We start from the raw sequence: 12,500 nt of genomic DNA, 5'->3' as shown, positions 1-12,500 counted from the left end.
CTCTCACATTAATTACATTTTAAGTCAAAGTATTAAATTACATTATTCCACAATCAATTCAAACTATCCGGAATAGGATTAAAGCATTTAAAGACTGGTATCGCATATGATTAGTACTCGTTTCTCTCCATATTCCCTGTGGGATTCGACCCCAACCTTGTTGGGTTACTATATTTAACAACGTCCGCTTTACGCCATTAATAGGTGTAATTTGAGCGTATCAAATTTTGGCGCCGTTGCCGGGGAATACGGTTTAGAAATTACTAATTGTTGTGTACAATTCTTTAAAACTTTTTCTATTCCATCACACCTTGTTTGCTGTTTTAGTGAACCAGGTGAACATGGCAGGAAGACCCCATCGCAATCAAGGAAACCAAGGGGGAATCCAAGTGAACCATCTTGCACCAGAAAAAGAGGAGGATGAGAATGTATTTGCGGAATTCATCGAAGAAGCTGATTATGCTTCAGCCGTAGTTCCGCCTAGAACAGGAAATGCAAATTTCAAAATTGATAGTTCTATCTATCAGCTATTGAAACTTGAAGGCTATTTCCGAAATTCTTGGGAGGACTGTCCACTTCGACACCTGAAGAATTTCGTGCATGTATGTTCTCAACAATCTCAAGGTGCTGTTCCTGTTGATGCACTGCGATTACGGGTTTTCAAATATTCCTTGGCTGGCCAAGCGAGGGAATGGTATGAAAAGCTACTCAGCAATACTATTCACACCTGGAACGAGTTGGCCAATATATTTTTAAAAAAATGGTTTCCACCAAGCAAAAAGGCTGAGCTTCGGGACAAGATCTTTGGGTTCAAACAACTTCCGGGGGAACAGTTATATGCAGCATGGGAGCGTTTCAAATATTATCTAGCTCAATCTCCGACTCATGGATTTCCGGATGCAATCCTCACCGAGAAGTTCTACAAGGGGCTAGATACCATGAATCAAATAGTTGTCAATACTGCAGCTGGGGGATGCTTCATGGACAAATCCTTTGTCAACATCACCGGGTTGCTTGACAAGCTTACTACCCACAATCAAGCCTGGCATTCGAGTAATAGCGAAGTTCTATCATATGGTAGTCCCTCTGCTGCCGCGGTGGCCAAAGAAAATCATGAGCGAGATCATGCGTTCGCTCAATTGCAAACCACCGTGGATTTATTATCGAAAAGGCTTATGGAGAAAGAAGCCAAAGGGGTGAATGTTGTCGATGAGATGCCACCTCATGCGCCCGGAATGTACCAAGTCTCTGACGAAACTTATCTAGAAGGGCAGCCACAATATGAGGATGCTAATTATGTCAATAACTCGCAAGGGGGTTATCAACGGCAAAACTATCAAGGTCCCGGTAATCACCCATGGCAAAAACCTCAACAACAATTCCAATGGAATAATTATGGAAGAAATGATCAGGGCAATCCTAATCAAGGGAATTACAACAACTATAATTATGGCAACAAGAGCTCCAACCCCTACATTCCACCTAGGGGGCAAACATCCAATTCCCAACAATGGAGAGATAATTCAGCTAGCAACTCTGCTGGCAACACATCTAATGACTCTGCTGAATTAAAGAGTATAATGCAGAAAATGCTGATGAATCAAGACAGAACAGAGAGCACAATCAAGGGAATGTCTCAGGTCCAACTATCTCATTCAGCCTCCATTCAGAAGCTTGAAGCACAATTCAGAGACCTTTCCCGAGAAGTGCATACTCCTCATCGGGGACAACTACCGAGTGATACAGTTCCAAATCCAAAAGGTAGTGGAGTAAACTCTGTGGAGAATGTACTTGCTATTAGCACCAGAAGTGGAAAAATACTTCAAGAGGCTAATAAAAAGGTGATTGAGCTGGAGCAAATTGTTGAAGAAGAAGGGCAGCCTGATGTATCAAATGATATCGTGGAGGAAGAAGCAGGGGAGGAAGTCCCTATTGTAGCTGAAGAAGAGCAGAATCTTGATAACCCCAAGGCACCGGTGGAAAACCAGGAAAAGGGGAAGGCAAAATTTTCCGGTGCTCTTCGCCCTTTGAGCCAATTGTTTAAATCTTCACCGCCTTTTCCTCAAAGGCTGGTGAGAAAAACAGAAGATGAGAAGTGCCTGCGATTTTATGATCAACTCAAGCAGTTGACGATGAACATTCCTTTCATAGATGTTGTCCAAGAAATGCCTGGCTTTGCTAAGTATTTGAAGGATCTCTAAACAAAGAAGAAAAAGCCATTGAAACACGACACTGTGGGTATCACTCACCGCATTAGTGCCATTCTTTCCAAAACTACAGTGCAAAAGAGGGAAGATCCTGGAGCACTCACAATTCCATGCACCATAGGGCAACAAAATTTTGCCAGGGCTTTGTGTGATAACGGGGCTATCATAAATCTTATGCCCCTGGAAATTTTTAAGAGATCGGGGCTAGCGATGCCAAGGCCAACTACCATGAGGTTGCAGATGGCTGACAGAACGATAAAAAGGCCAGTTGGGGTAGTTGATGATGTGCTGGTTCAAATCAGGGAATTTCTACTGCCGGCAGATTTCGTGATTCTTGATTGTGCTATTGATCAAGAAATTCCTATTATTCTGGGAAGACCTTTCCTTGCCACAGGAAGGGCTCTTATGGACTCCGAAAAGCACGAAATAAAGTTCCGGGTGAACGATGAGGAGGTGACTTTTCACGCTAGTAAAGGTATGAAATTACCTAGTCCTTATCAAAGTATTTCAGTCATAAACTCTGTTGATGAGGTGGAGGAAGCAGTGGAATTTAAAATGGAGGAAGAATGATTGAGTGAAGCATTATTGACCATCTTGGTGAATTTTGATGCCGAACAAATGGAGGGATATAATGAGACAGTGAATTCACTCACAGGTCTGGGGTCTTACTCTTATGAGCCCAAGAAATTGTCTCTTGATTTAGAGAAACGAACAACTCCTCCAGCAAAACCATCAATTATTGAGCCACCGAAACTGGAACTCAAGAAACTGCCATCCCATCTTAAATATGTATTTCTTGGATAAAATGCTACTCTTCCAGTTATTGTGTCATCACTTCTGAATGAGGGCCAAATTCAAAGACTCATCGTAGTCTTGAGGAAGCATTTAAGAGCTTTGGGTTGGACTATTGCAGACATCCGGGGGATTCCTGCCGGAATTTGTGAGCACCGAATACAGTTGGAGGAGGAAAGTTCGCCGAGTGTTGAGCATCAACGAAGATTAAATCCACCGATGCAAGAGGTGGTGAAGAAGGAGATTATTAAGTGGTTAGATGCTGGGGTGGTTTACCCGATTGCCAACAGTCCATGGGTAAGCCCAGTTCAGTGTGTGCCAAAGAAAGGGGGCATCACTGTTGTCCCTAACTCTAAAAATGAGTTGATTCCAACAAGGACTGTCACCGGTTGGAGAGTGTGTATGGAATACAGGAAGCTGAATACCGCATCTTGCAAGGATCACTTCCCTATGCCTTTTATTGATCAAATGCTTGATCGGCTAGACGGAAGATCTTATTACTGTTTCTTGGATGGGTACTCAGGATACAACCAGATCAACATTGCATTGGAAGACCAAGAAAAGACTACTTTCACTTGTCTCTATGGGACATTCGCTTTCAGCCGGATGCCATTTGGTCTTTGCAATGCACCAGCTACCTTTCAACGATGCATGATGTCCATATTCTCTGACATGGTTGAAAACTTTCTTGAAGTTTTCATGGATGATTTCTCTGTGGTGGGAGATTCATTCGATGAATGTTTGGGTCATCTTGATCGGGTGCTACAACGGTGTGAGGAAACCAACCTCGTGCTCAACTGGGAGAAGTGTCATTTTATGGTCAAGGAGGGCATTGTCCTTGGCCATAAGATTTCAGAAAGAGGGATTGAGGTTGATCAAGCTAAAATCGATGTGATTTCAGAACTCCCTCCGCCCGTTTCAGTAAAAGGAGTTCGGAGTTTCTTGGGGCACGCCGGATTCTATAGAAGGTTTATCAAAGACTTCTCCAAAATTGTAAATCTCATGTGCAAACTCTTGGAAAAAGAGTCCAAATTCAATTTTGATGAGAAGTGCATCAAGGCGTTCGACGAGTTGAAGCTGAAATTAATCTCCGCACCTATTGTTGTGTCCCCAGATTGGTCACTTCCCTTTGAATTAATGTGTGACGCCAGTGGTCTTGCAATTGGCGCTGTGCTTGGTCAGCGGCTAAACAAAATCCTGCACCCAATTTATTATGCCAGCACAACATTGAATGGAGCTCAGCTGAACTATACAGTAACGGAGCAAGAATTACTTGCTATTGTTTATGCTTTTGAAAAGTTCCGGGCTTATTTGTTGGGTGCCAAGGTAGTGGTTCACACTGACCATGCTGCATTGTGCTGTTTGATGGCGAAGAAGGATGCTAAGCCTCGGTTGATAAGATGGGTTTTGTTGCTACAGGAATTTGACTTTGAAGTCAATGACCGAAAAGGGTCAGAAAATCAAGTAGCTGACCATCTTTCCCGACTTGAAGCACCAGGGAGACCGAGTGATGTGCTGGATATTGATGACACTTTCCCGGATGAAAGAGTCTTGGTCATTTCCAATGATGTGGCACCATGGTATGCCGATATTGCCAATTATTTGGTAACTGGCATCGTTCCTGAAGAGTTGAAGACATATCAAAAGAAGAAGTTCTTGAGAGACTGCCGACAGTATTGTTGGGATGAGCCTTACTTATTCAGAACGTGTGCTGACAATATGATCCGGAGGTGTGTGGCGGAATCTGAGGTGATGGACATTTTGAAAGCGTGCCATGATTCTCTAGTTGGTGGACATCACAGTGGAAATCGAACCTCAGCCAAGGTGCTAGAGTGTGGCTACTACTGGCCAGCCATTTATCGTGATGCAAATATGTTGGCACGCTCTTGTGATAAATGCCAACGCCAGGGCACAATAGGTCGGAGGCATGAAACTCCGATGAACTTTGTTCTCGAGGTGGAGCTATTTGATGTTTGGGGAATTGATTTTATGGGGCCCTTAGTGAGCTCCTACGGCCTGAAATACATTCTTGTCGCAGTGGATTATGTCTCCAAATGGGTGGAGGCGGTGGCCTTGCCTAACAATGATGGTAGGAGAGTCAATGCGTTTCTCAAAAAAAACATCTTTACTAGATTTGGCACTCCTAGAGCTATTATTAGTGATGATGGATCTCATTTCTGCAATAAACTGTTTGTTGATCTTCTTGAAAAATATGGCGTGCATCACAGGGTTGCCACTCCATATCATCCTCAGACGAGTGGTCAGGTTAAGGTCTCAAACAGAGAAATAAAAAGCATCTTGGCAAAGACGGTCAATGTGAATCGCACTGACTGGTCTAAAAAGTTGGATGATGCTTTATGGGCATATCGCACGGCATTCAAAACGCCTATAGGGACTTCACCGTATAAGTTGGTATTTGGGAAGGCATGTCATTTGCCTATTGAGCTTGAGCATAAAGCCCATTGGGCATTGAAAAAGCTGAATATGGATTGGCATGAAGCAACCAAGCTGCGGTTGTTTCAAATCAACGAGATGGATGAATTTAGGTACAATGCCTATGAAAGTGCAACACTGTACAAGGAAAAGATGAAATACTATCATGACTCGAAGATCCTAAAAAGGGATTTTCAGCCAAAAGACTTGGTCTTGTTGTACAATTCACGCCTGAAGTTCTTTCCAGGCAAGTTAAAGTCTCATTGGTCTGGTCCTTTTGAAATTGTGAGTGTGTCCCCAAATGGAAGCGTCATTGAAGTGAAATCCGAGGATGGCACTCGGACTTTTAAGGTGAATGCACAAAGAGTGAAGCATTACCATTGGTATATTGATGATGGTAAGGTCGTGGATAGGTATCGTCTGAAATATGGCTCCTGAACTCGATAATGAGGTACCACGTCGAGCTGTGACATTAAACCAAGCGCTGTGTGGGAGGCAACCCACATTTACCGTTTTGTAAGAAGTTTAAAGTTTGTATTTTCCTTGTATTCTTTTGTGTTGTTGATGTGCTAATGTGGTGGGATTTTGAGAACTGAAGGGGCCAAATAACTGCTGAGTGATCCAAGGCGAGACGCTCCAAGTTACGGCCCGTAACTCATGTTACGGTCCGTATCATGGAGCGTAACAGGCAAAAAGAAAAATAAAAAAATCACTGAAGGTTGAGAAAAGGTGTTACGATCGACGTCACGGACCGTCTCACCAGATACGGGCCGTAACGTAGAACCGTAACTTTAAGGAAAAATCTGGGCCTTCACTGGAAATTTTCAACATGTTACGCCAGGTGATACGGACCGTAACATGAGTTACGGTCCGTCGATTGTACTGCCAGGTCATTAATGAATAAGTGAAACGGGGTCGTTTGATGGACCGTAACACAAGATACGGCCCGTATCTCATGATACGGTCCGTAACAGGTAACGTAACTGTCGGAAATGTTTAAATACATGACCCGACGGTTCCAATTTCAAATGAAATGGTTTCTTCAAATTATTTTTCAACTTCTCTCCCTCAGAAATCCTCTCTTCATTTTCCCCTCTCTTCATCTTCCACCCCCCCCCCCCCCCCCCCCATTTTTCTTTCCCAACAAATTGCTATAATTCTTGTCATAATCTTTGCTTAAATTCAAGTTTCATTCCAACATCGACAACTATCAGGTATACCCACGTCTTAATTCTTTTTCTTCGATAATGTATCAACAAGTTTGCATCTCTCATGACTAAATTCATGTGCAATGATTTGTAAGTTATGTTTTGAATGTGTGGAATGGGTTTGAATCCCCATTGAAAATTTGAGCGGGATTTCGTAATGGTTGGTGCGGGGATTGGTATGTGTGTTGTTTAAAAGACTCGTGGGCACAAGCATGTTGTTTCCCACTGAGTCGGAGGGCATTCCGATCAAAAGTTTCATTCGTGAAATTATTAAATCGGTTTGCCCACCAACTGTTTGATAAAAGTCCTCAATGAGAATTTTGGTAAAACTGGGTGAAGTCTGAGTAACCCAGGGTATGTGAGGGGGTAAAATGTTGTTTTACACCATACCCATAGATCATTAAGTCGAAAATCTTGGCCTCGTGCTTAAAACGAGAAAATTTGGCCAAGCCATTTGATTGCAAATCTGTTGCCCGTCATTATATGTTACTGACCGTAACGTATGTTACGGACCGTAACATCGCACCGTAACACCGATAATTTCCATGAAAACTTTCTGGAAATTTGGCTGATGTTACGGTGGGATGTTACGGACCGTACCCTATGTTACGGACCGTAACACCACACCGTAACATCGATGGATTCCATGAAAATTCTCTGGAATTTTGAGAGACGTTACGGTGTGGTGTTACGGACCGTAACACAAGTGACGGACCGTAACATCATACCGTAACACCTCTCAAATTTCCAGTAACATTTCTGGAAATTTTGGTCATGTTACAGTGAGATGTTACGAACCGTATCCTACGTTACGGACCGTCGACTGTGTTACGGTCCCTTTGCTTAATTGAACCATTTGAGTTACGGTTGAAGATACGGCCCGTAACACCATCGACGGTCCGTCGACTGTGTTACGGTACCTGGCCTAATTAAAGTTCTTAACTTAAAGTCATAAGGTGTCTAATTGACCAACTTCTCGTACATCATATCTAACTTTTCCTTCCACATGTATGGGTAAACCACGACAATCAAAGAAGGCTTCACATAAAGTCGCGGAAAAAGGAAAAGGTCGTGCTACAACCAAAGTAACCTCACGGCTGCGCGACGACGATCTGATCAAGGACGCCAGGCCTAAAAAGAGGTCGGTCGCACCTAGCAAGCCACCCCCACCAGTTGCACCCAGCCAGCCAGACCCACAATCAGAAAGTTCCTCTTCAGCTGAGGAGTTCGTCGAGCCAAAGTGATCCCCAGCGGGCTGTCATACCAACACTCCGACCTCAACCACCCATCAGACAGCCTGCTGCGGAGGAGCGCGAGCAGGAAAGACGAGAAACCGACATTCGAATGCAGGCTGTGTATGAGCAGGACCTCCGGTTTTCTGTGGAAGGATCTGAGGATTTGTACAACAAGGGGTGTGAGCTGGTAAAAAATGAGGGGACGGACCCAAGGCAGAGTATTTTCGAGGAACGGAATATCATTTTCGATGGTCTAGAAGGATATACGGGTATTCGTGATACTATCCGATTCCACAAGCTGGAGTTTTTGAAAAACCCCGTGAGGTCCTACATCCCGGTTTTTGTTAGGGAATTCTACGCTTCGTATGGGGTTGCTGTATTCAAAGCTGTGAAGAAAGGGCAGCGAGCAACTCAAGTGCCGGCAATGAATAAGGTAGTATTCCGAAAAAAGAAGATAGATGTCTCTCCGTCGGCCATAAATAAAACACTATTCGGGGAAGATTATAAAGAGCCTACAACAGCGGAAGAAGGGGAGTTTGCCTACAAAATTGAACAGAAGGATACAATCCCCGTCCGAAAATGGGTAGCTTCAGTTATTGCACGGACAACAGATCCTGAATGGGCCATAGTGCCAAAGTTGACAGCCACCACGGGGATTTGGAAAAACACCCTAACGCCAGAGGCAAAGTTTTGGTGGCAGATTGTTCTGTTCCGCATCCTTCCTACCCAATCAGATAATTATTTGACTCCAGACAGGGCTGTTCTTGTGGATTCCATAATGTCGTGGTATAAGATCAACTTCGGACGACTGATAGCCGAAGATCTCCGAGAGAGAGCCACCCAGCCGGCCACTTCCCTCATTCATCCATGTCTGCTTACGCTACTATGCTTGCGTGCAGAACCAGAACCCCTACCCCATATCGATCACAGTGTGATTGCCAGCCATATTTATGACATCACAAAGGGGAAAGATGATGTGTTGAGCCAGGGTTCAGTGCCCTCTGCATCGTTTTCTGAGGGGCCTACGGGATCAGATATTATACCCTTGGCTATCATGGGTGAGGAGGGAGCTGCTGCGGATCAGCCCACAGATTCTGAGGCTCCACCGGCTGATCATGCTACACAGCCTATGCCAGCTCCAGCCGCACCTACTTCAGGTGGTCCTACCTCTTCCACTGGAGCAAGCCCAGCACCACCGCAAGCAATACCAGGAGTCCCACCCGAGCTTGCGAGAAAAATGATGTTCAACGGGGAAAATTTTGGGGCAGTGGTCCTGCAAGCGGATCGCACAGATAGGCAGGTCAAGCAGATCATGACTGAGCTAAAATTATACACAAAAAGGGCTATTGATGCAGCGCTGCGACCGATAAAAGAACAAATGGCTACGGACCACCTAAAAATCCACTCCCGGATAGATGGTATTGAGAGCAGGATGACTGAGCTGACTAGGACACACCCTACTATGGAATTGGGCGCTATTCGGAGTGAGTTGCGGTCTGTCAAGGATGATGTGCAGAAATTGAAGGCCTAGGAAGTGGCTGTGGCGACAGACCAGCTTCCTAAAGTACACACGGAGTTGGTACAGAGCCTATACCAGCCGGTTCAGAGCCTACTAGGGGATGATGACAACGAGGACACGGTTGAGGAACAGCACGACGAGGAGTTGGAAGAGGATATCCCCTCTTTGGCCAAAGGGAAGCGGAGCAGAGCATCGCCGGATGATGAAAACCTCGACCCCATTCTCCAGAACCTTGATCCATTTGCTGATTTGCGCCCACGGAATGAGGAGGAAGAACGGCGTACTTTGAAAAGGCTCCGCCAAGAGTCCCGACTGACTCCTGACACTGCAGAAGCTACTTCTAGCTCAGCCCAGCCCATTGAGCCGGCTCACCATACTTATCCCCCATCCACTGCTCCACCTCATGATGCTGCTGCAGATCCGAGCGCCTAATGCGCTCCAGGGAGGCCTCCGTTCTTTTAATGCGTTATATTGATGCCTTGAGGGCAATGCATGCTTTTAAGTTGGGGGTGTGGGTAATTGCTGATTGGTTGTTGGGATTGTTGTTTTAGTATACTGGATAATGTTTTTATTGTTTTTGTTTTGGTGGGTATTTTATCCCAAAATTGTGGTAGTAAGCATGTGTTTAAGACAATTGTTATTGTTTTGTTTTGTTGGTATTGTTTTTATTAGCAAGTATGTGCTAGAACTTGTTCTTCGGTTCTTTGCTATGTGTTTCTATTCCCGAAGAATGCTATGTGTATGTTGAACCTAGCTTGTTTAGGATGTTTAATATAGAAGAAAAGTAATGATGACTTAAGTGGTGGTGGTCCGTGTTTCTAGCATAGATAAAAATGGTTTTTACAAGTTCAATGATATCCCTCCGAAAAATAATTTGTGATGTACATCAAAAATGAGTTGTTGATATTGACATGTATGGTTCTTTTAATGACATTGCAAAGAAAGGGTGTTTATGCATGTGAAATCTTCAAACGGAAATGAAGTCGGAGTATTTAAACAATCCTTATGCCATTGTGTTGTGAGTTTTTAGCTTCTATATGCATATGATGCTTGCAATCTAGAACTTGCCCGGTTGGTCGTGCGTGAATTCTAAGGAGAATTAGATTGTGAAGTGATCTTAGTCTTTCTTTGTATTAACCCCAAAGTATCCTAAATGAGTCTGGCCCGTACAGAAAATGATCCCTAGTCTCCCATTTTTGAGCCTATAGACTTTTTCTTCGATTAACCATGAACTAACCTCTTTCCCTTTTGTGAATAAACCCATTTGGCACCAAGTCCCTCCTTGACACGGAAGATTGACAAATGAGGCTAAAAGCCTAAGTTGGGGGTGACAAGTCAAAAATGCGGAAAATGAGGCTAAAAGCCTAAGTTGGGGGTGATAAGTCAAAGATGCGGAAAATGAGGCCAAAGGCCTGTTGGGGGTGATCACGAATATAAAGGGACATAATTCAGCGTGGATATATATATATATATATATATATATATATAGGTATATAAGTTCTAAATAAATCCACGCTAAAGATGGAGGGTCGGAAATGATAGGAAAAATGGTGAATGAAATCAAAAAGAAGTGTCGAGGAGAGTGAGTCACCGATACCCAAATATTCATCCAACTCGTCCCTAAGCAAATGTTACAAGCCCAAAAAGTCCTAATGTGATCACGATCAAATTGTTCATAGTTGAATGCATGGAAAATAAAGGCAAGTCTATGGTATGTGCACGCATGGTATGCAAATTTCTTTGTGAGTGTAAGTGTTCTTCTGTCTCTTTAGTCTTCTGTCCCATTTACGTCGTAAATGTGTGTTGGGACATTCTTTGGTCTATGTGAGGGCGTAAGGATTGTAGGTTTCAAAGTAACTGGCTTTCCGGAAGTTGAAATTCATGTGCATAGAGACCCCCGTACTATGATTATGTCATTAATTGAGGTTGCATAGTTAATTGAAATTTTTCTGAAATGTGCGTCTTGTGTCACAAATAGGAGATGGATAAGAGCCTAAATATTTTTCTTGAATTGAAGAGTCCGTGTTAGGAACGCATGCCAAAACACCGTAGTCATTCTTATTTTGCTAAGATGTCGTGTGTTAGCAGTGAGTATTGTTGTAGTTGCTTGAGGACAAGCAAAAGCTTAAGTTGGGGGTGTTGATGTGCCGTGAATTTTGGCACATTTTATGCCTTTGTAACTAGAAATGTTGCTTGATTTTAAGTGTTTTTATATTGTTTCTTATGTTATTTTTGTGTTTTATAGGGTTGATTAACTAAGGATTGTGTTTTACGGTTCGTACCATTGAACCGTAACAGAGCCTAAATTTCCAGAAAGTTTTCATTGAAACCATCAGTGTTACGGTGTAGTGTTACGATCCGTAACTCATGTTACGGTCCGTAACATGTCACCGTAACAGGAGCTAAATTTCCAGAGAGTTTTCAATGAAACCATTAGTGTTACGGTGTAGTGTTACGGTCCGTAACATGTCACCGTAACAGGGCCCAAATTTCCAGAGAGTTGCCAAGTCAAGTCACAAGTGACGCCTCAGAAGGACGGACTGTAACACAGGTTACGGTCCGTCGCATGATGGTCGTAACAACAAGTGGTCAAATGACGAAATGAAGGACGGACCGTAACCTGAGTTACGGTCCGTAACAATGCGGCTTAAGGGCATTTTTGTCCAGAAACTTAGTGCGAATTTTGGCTCTATAAATACATAATGTAGGGTTTTAATTCATTATTCAGATTTTATTTTAGAGGCACAAACCCTAGGTCTTTAATCTTGAAGTGGTTGGAGCATTTAAGGCAACAACTTCACTCTCATTCCATCTTGTATTAGTATTGTAAGTGTATTGTGTTAATCTTTAAGCTTTTTCTGTCAAGAAACATTATGAGTAGCTAATTTCAATTCTAAGATTGTGAATCCCATGATGGGCATTATGTGAATGGGTTTCTATTTATGATATATGCATAATGGTTGTTGTTATTTATTCTATCTTTGAGTTGTAACGTTGGGTAATGATTGCAAGCATTAGCCGAAGCCATTATATTGACTTTTCTTGGGAAAGAGAGTCAATATTGGTAAGATTGAATAACAATGACTCGAGGCGTTAACCCTTGTTT

The 12,500-nt window shown here is 43.2% G+C and overlaps 1 protein-coding gene and 1 non-coding gene across 2 annotated transcripts in view; one reads left to right on the top strand and one right to left on the bottom strand.

Annotated features, from left to right (window-relative positions):
* The window catches only part of LOC132636531 (photosystem II protein D1-like), a 15,344-nt gene that overhangs the window by 1,503 nt on the left and 1,341 nt on the right, over positions 1-12,500 (top strand). The window lies entirely within an intron of this gene.
* LOC132638894 (small nucleolar RNA R71) lies at positions 786-892 on the bottom strand. The gene has a single exon (XR_009581954.1). It is a non-coding gene; the product is annotated as a small nucleolar RNA R71 (small nucleolar RNA).

This window comes from Lycium barbarum, chromosome 4 (assembly GCF_019175385.1).
Source record: "Lycium barbarum isolate Lr01 chromosome 4, ASM1917538v2, whole genome shotgun sequence".
NCBI classification, from domain to species: domain Eukaryota; kingdom Viridiplantae; phylum Streptophyta; class Magnoliopsida; order Solanales; family Solanaceae; genus Lycium; species Lycium barbarum.
Note: the sequence above shows the minus strand (reverse complement) of the source record. Positions and strands in the feature narration are given on the sequence as shown.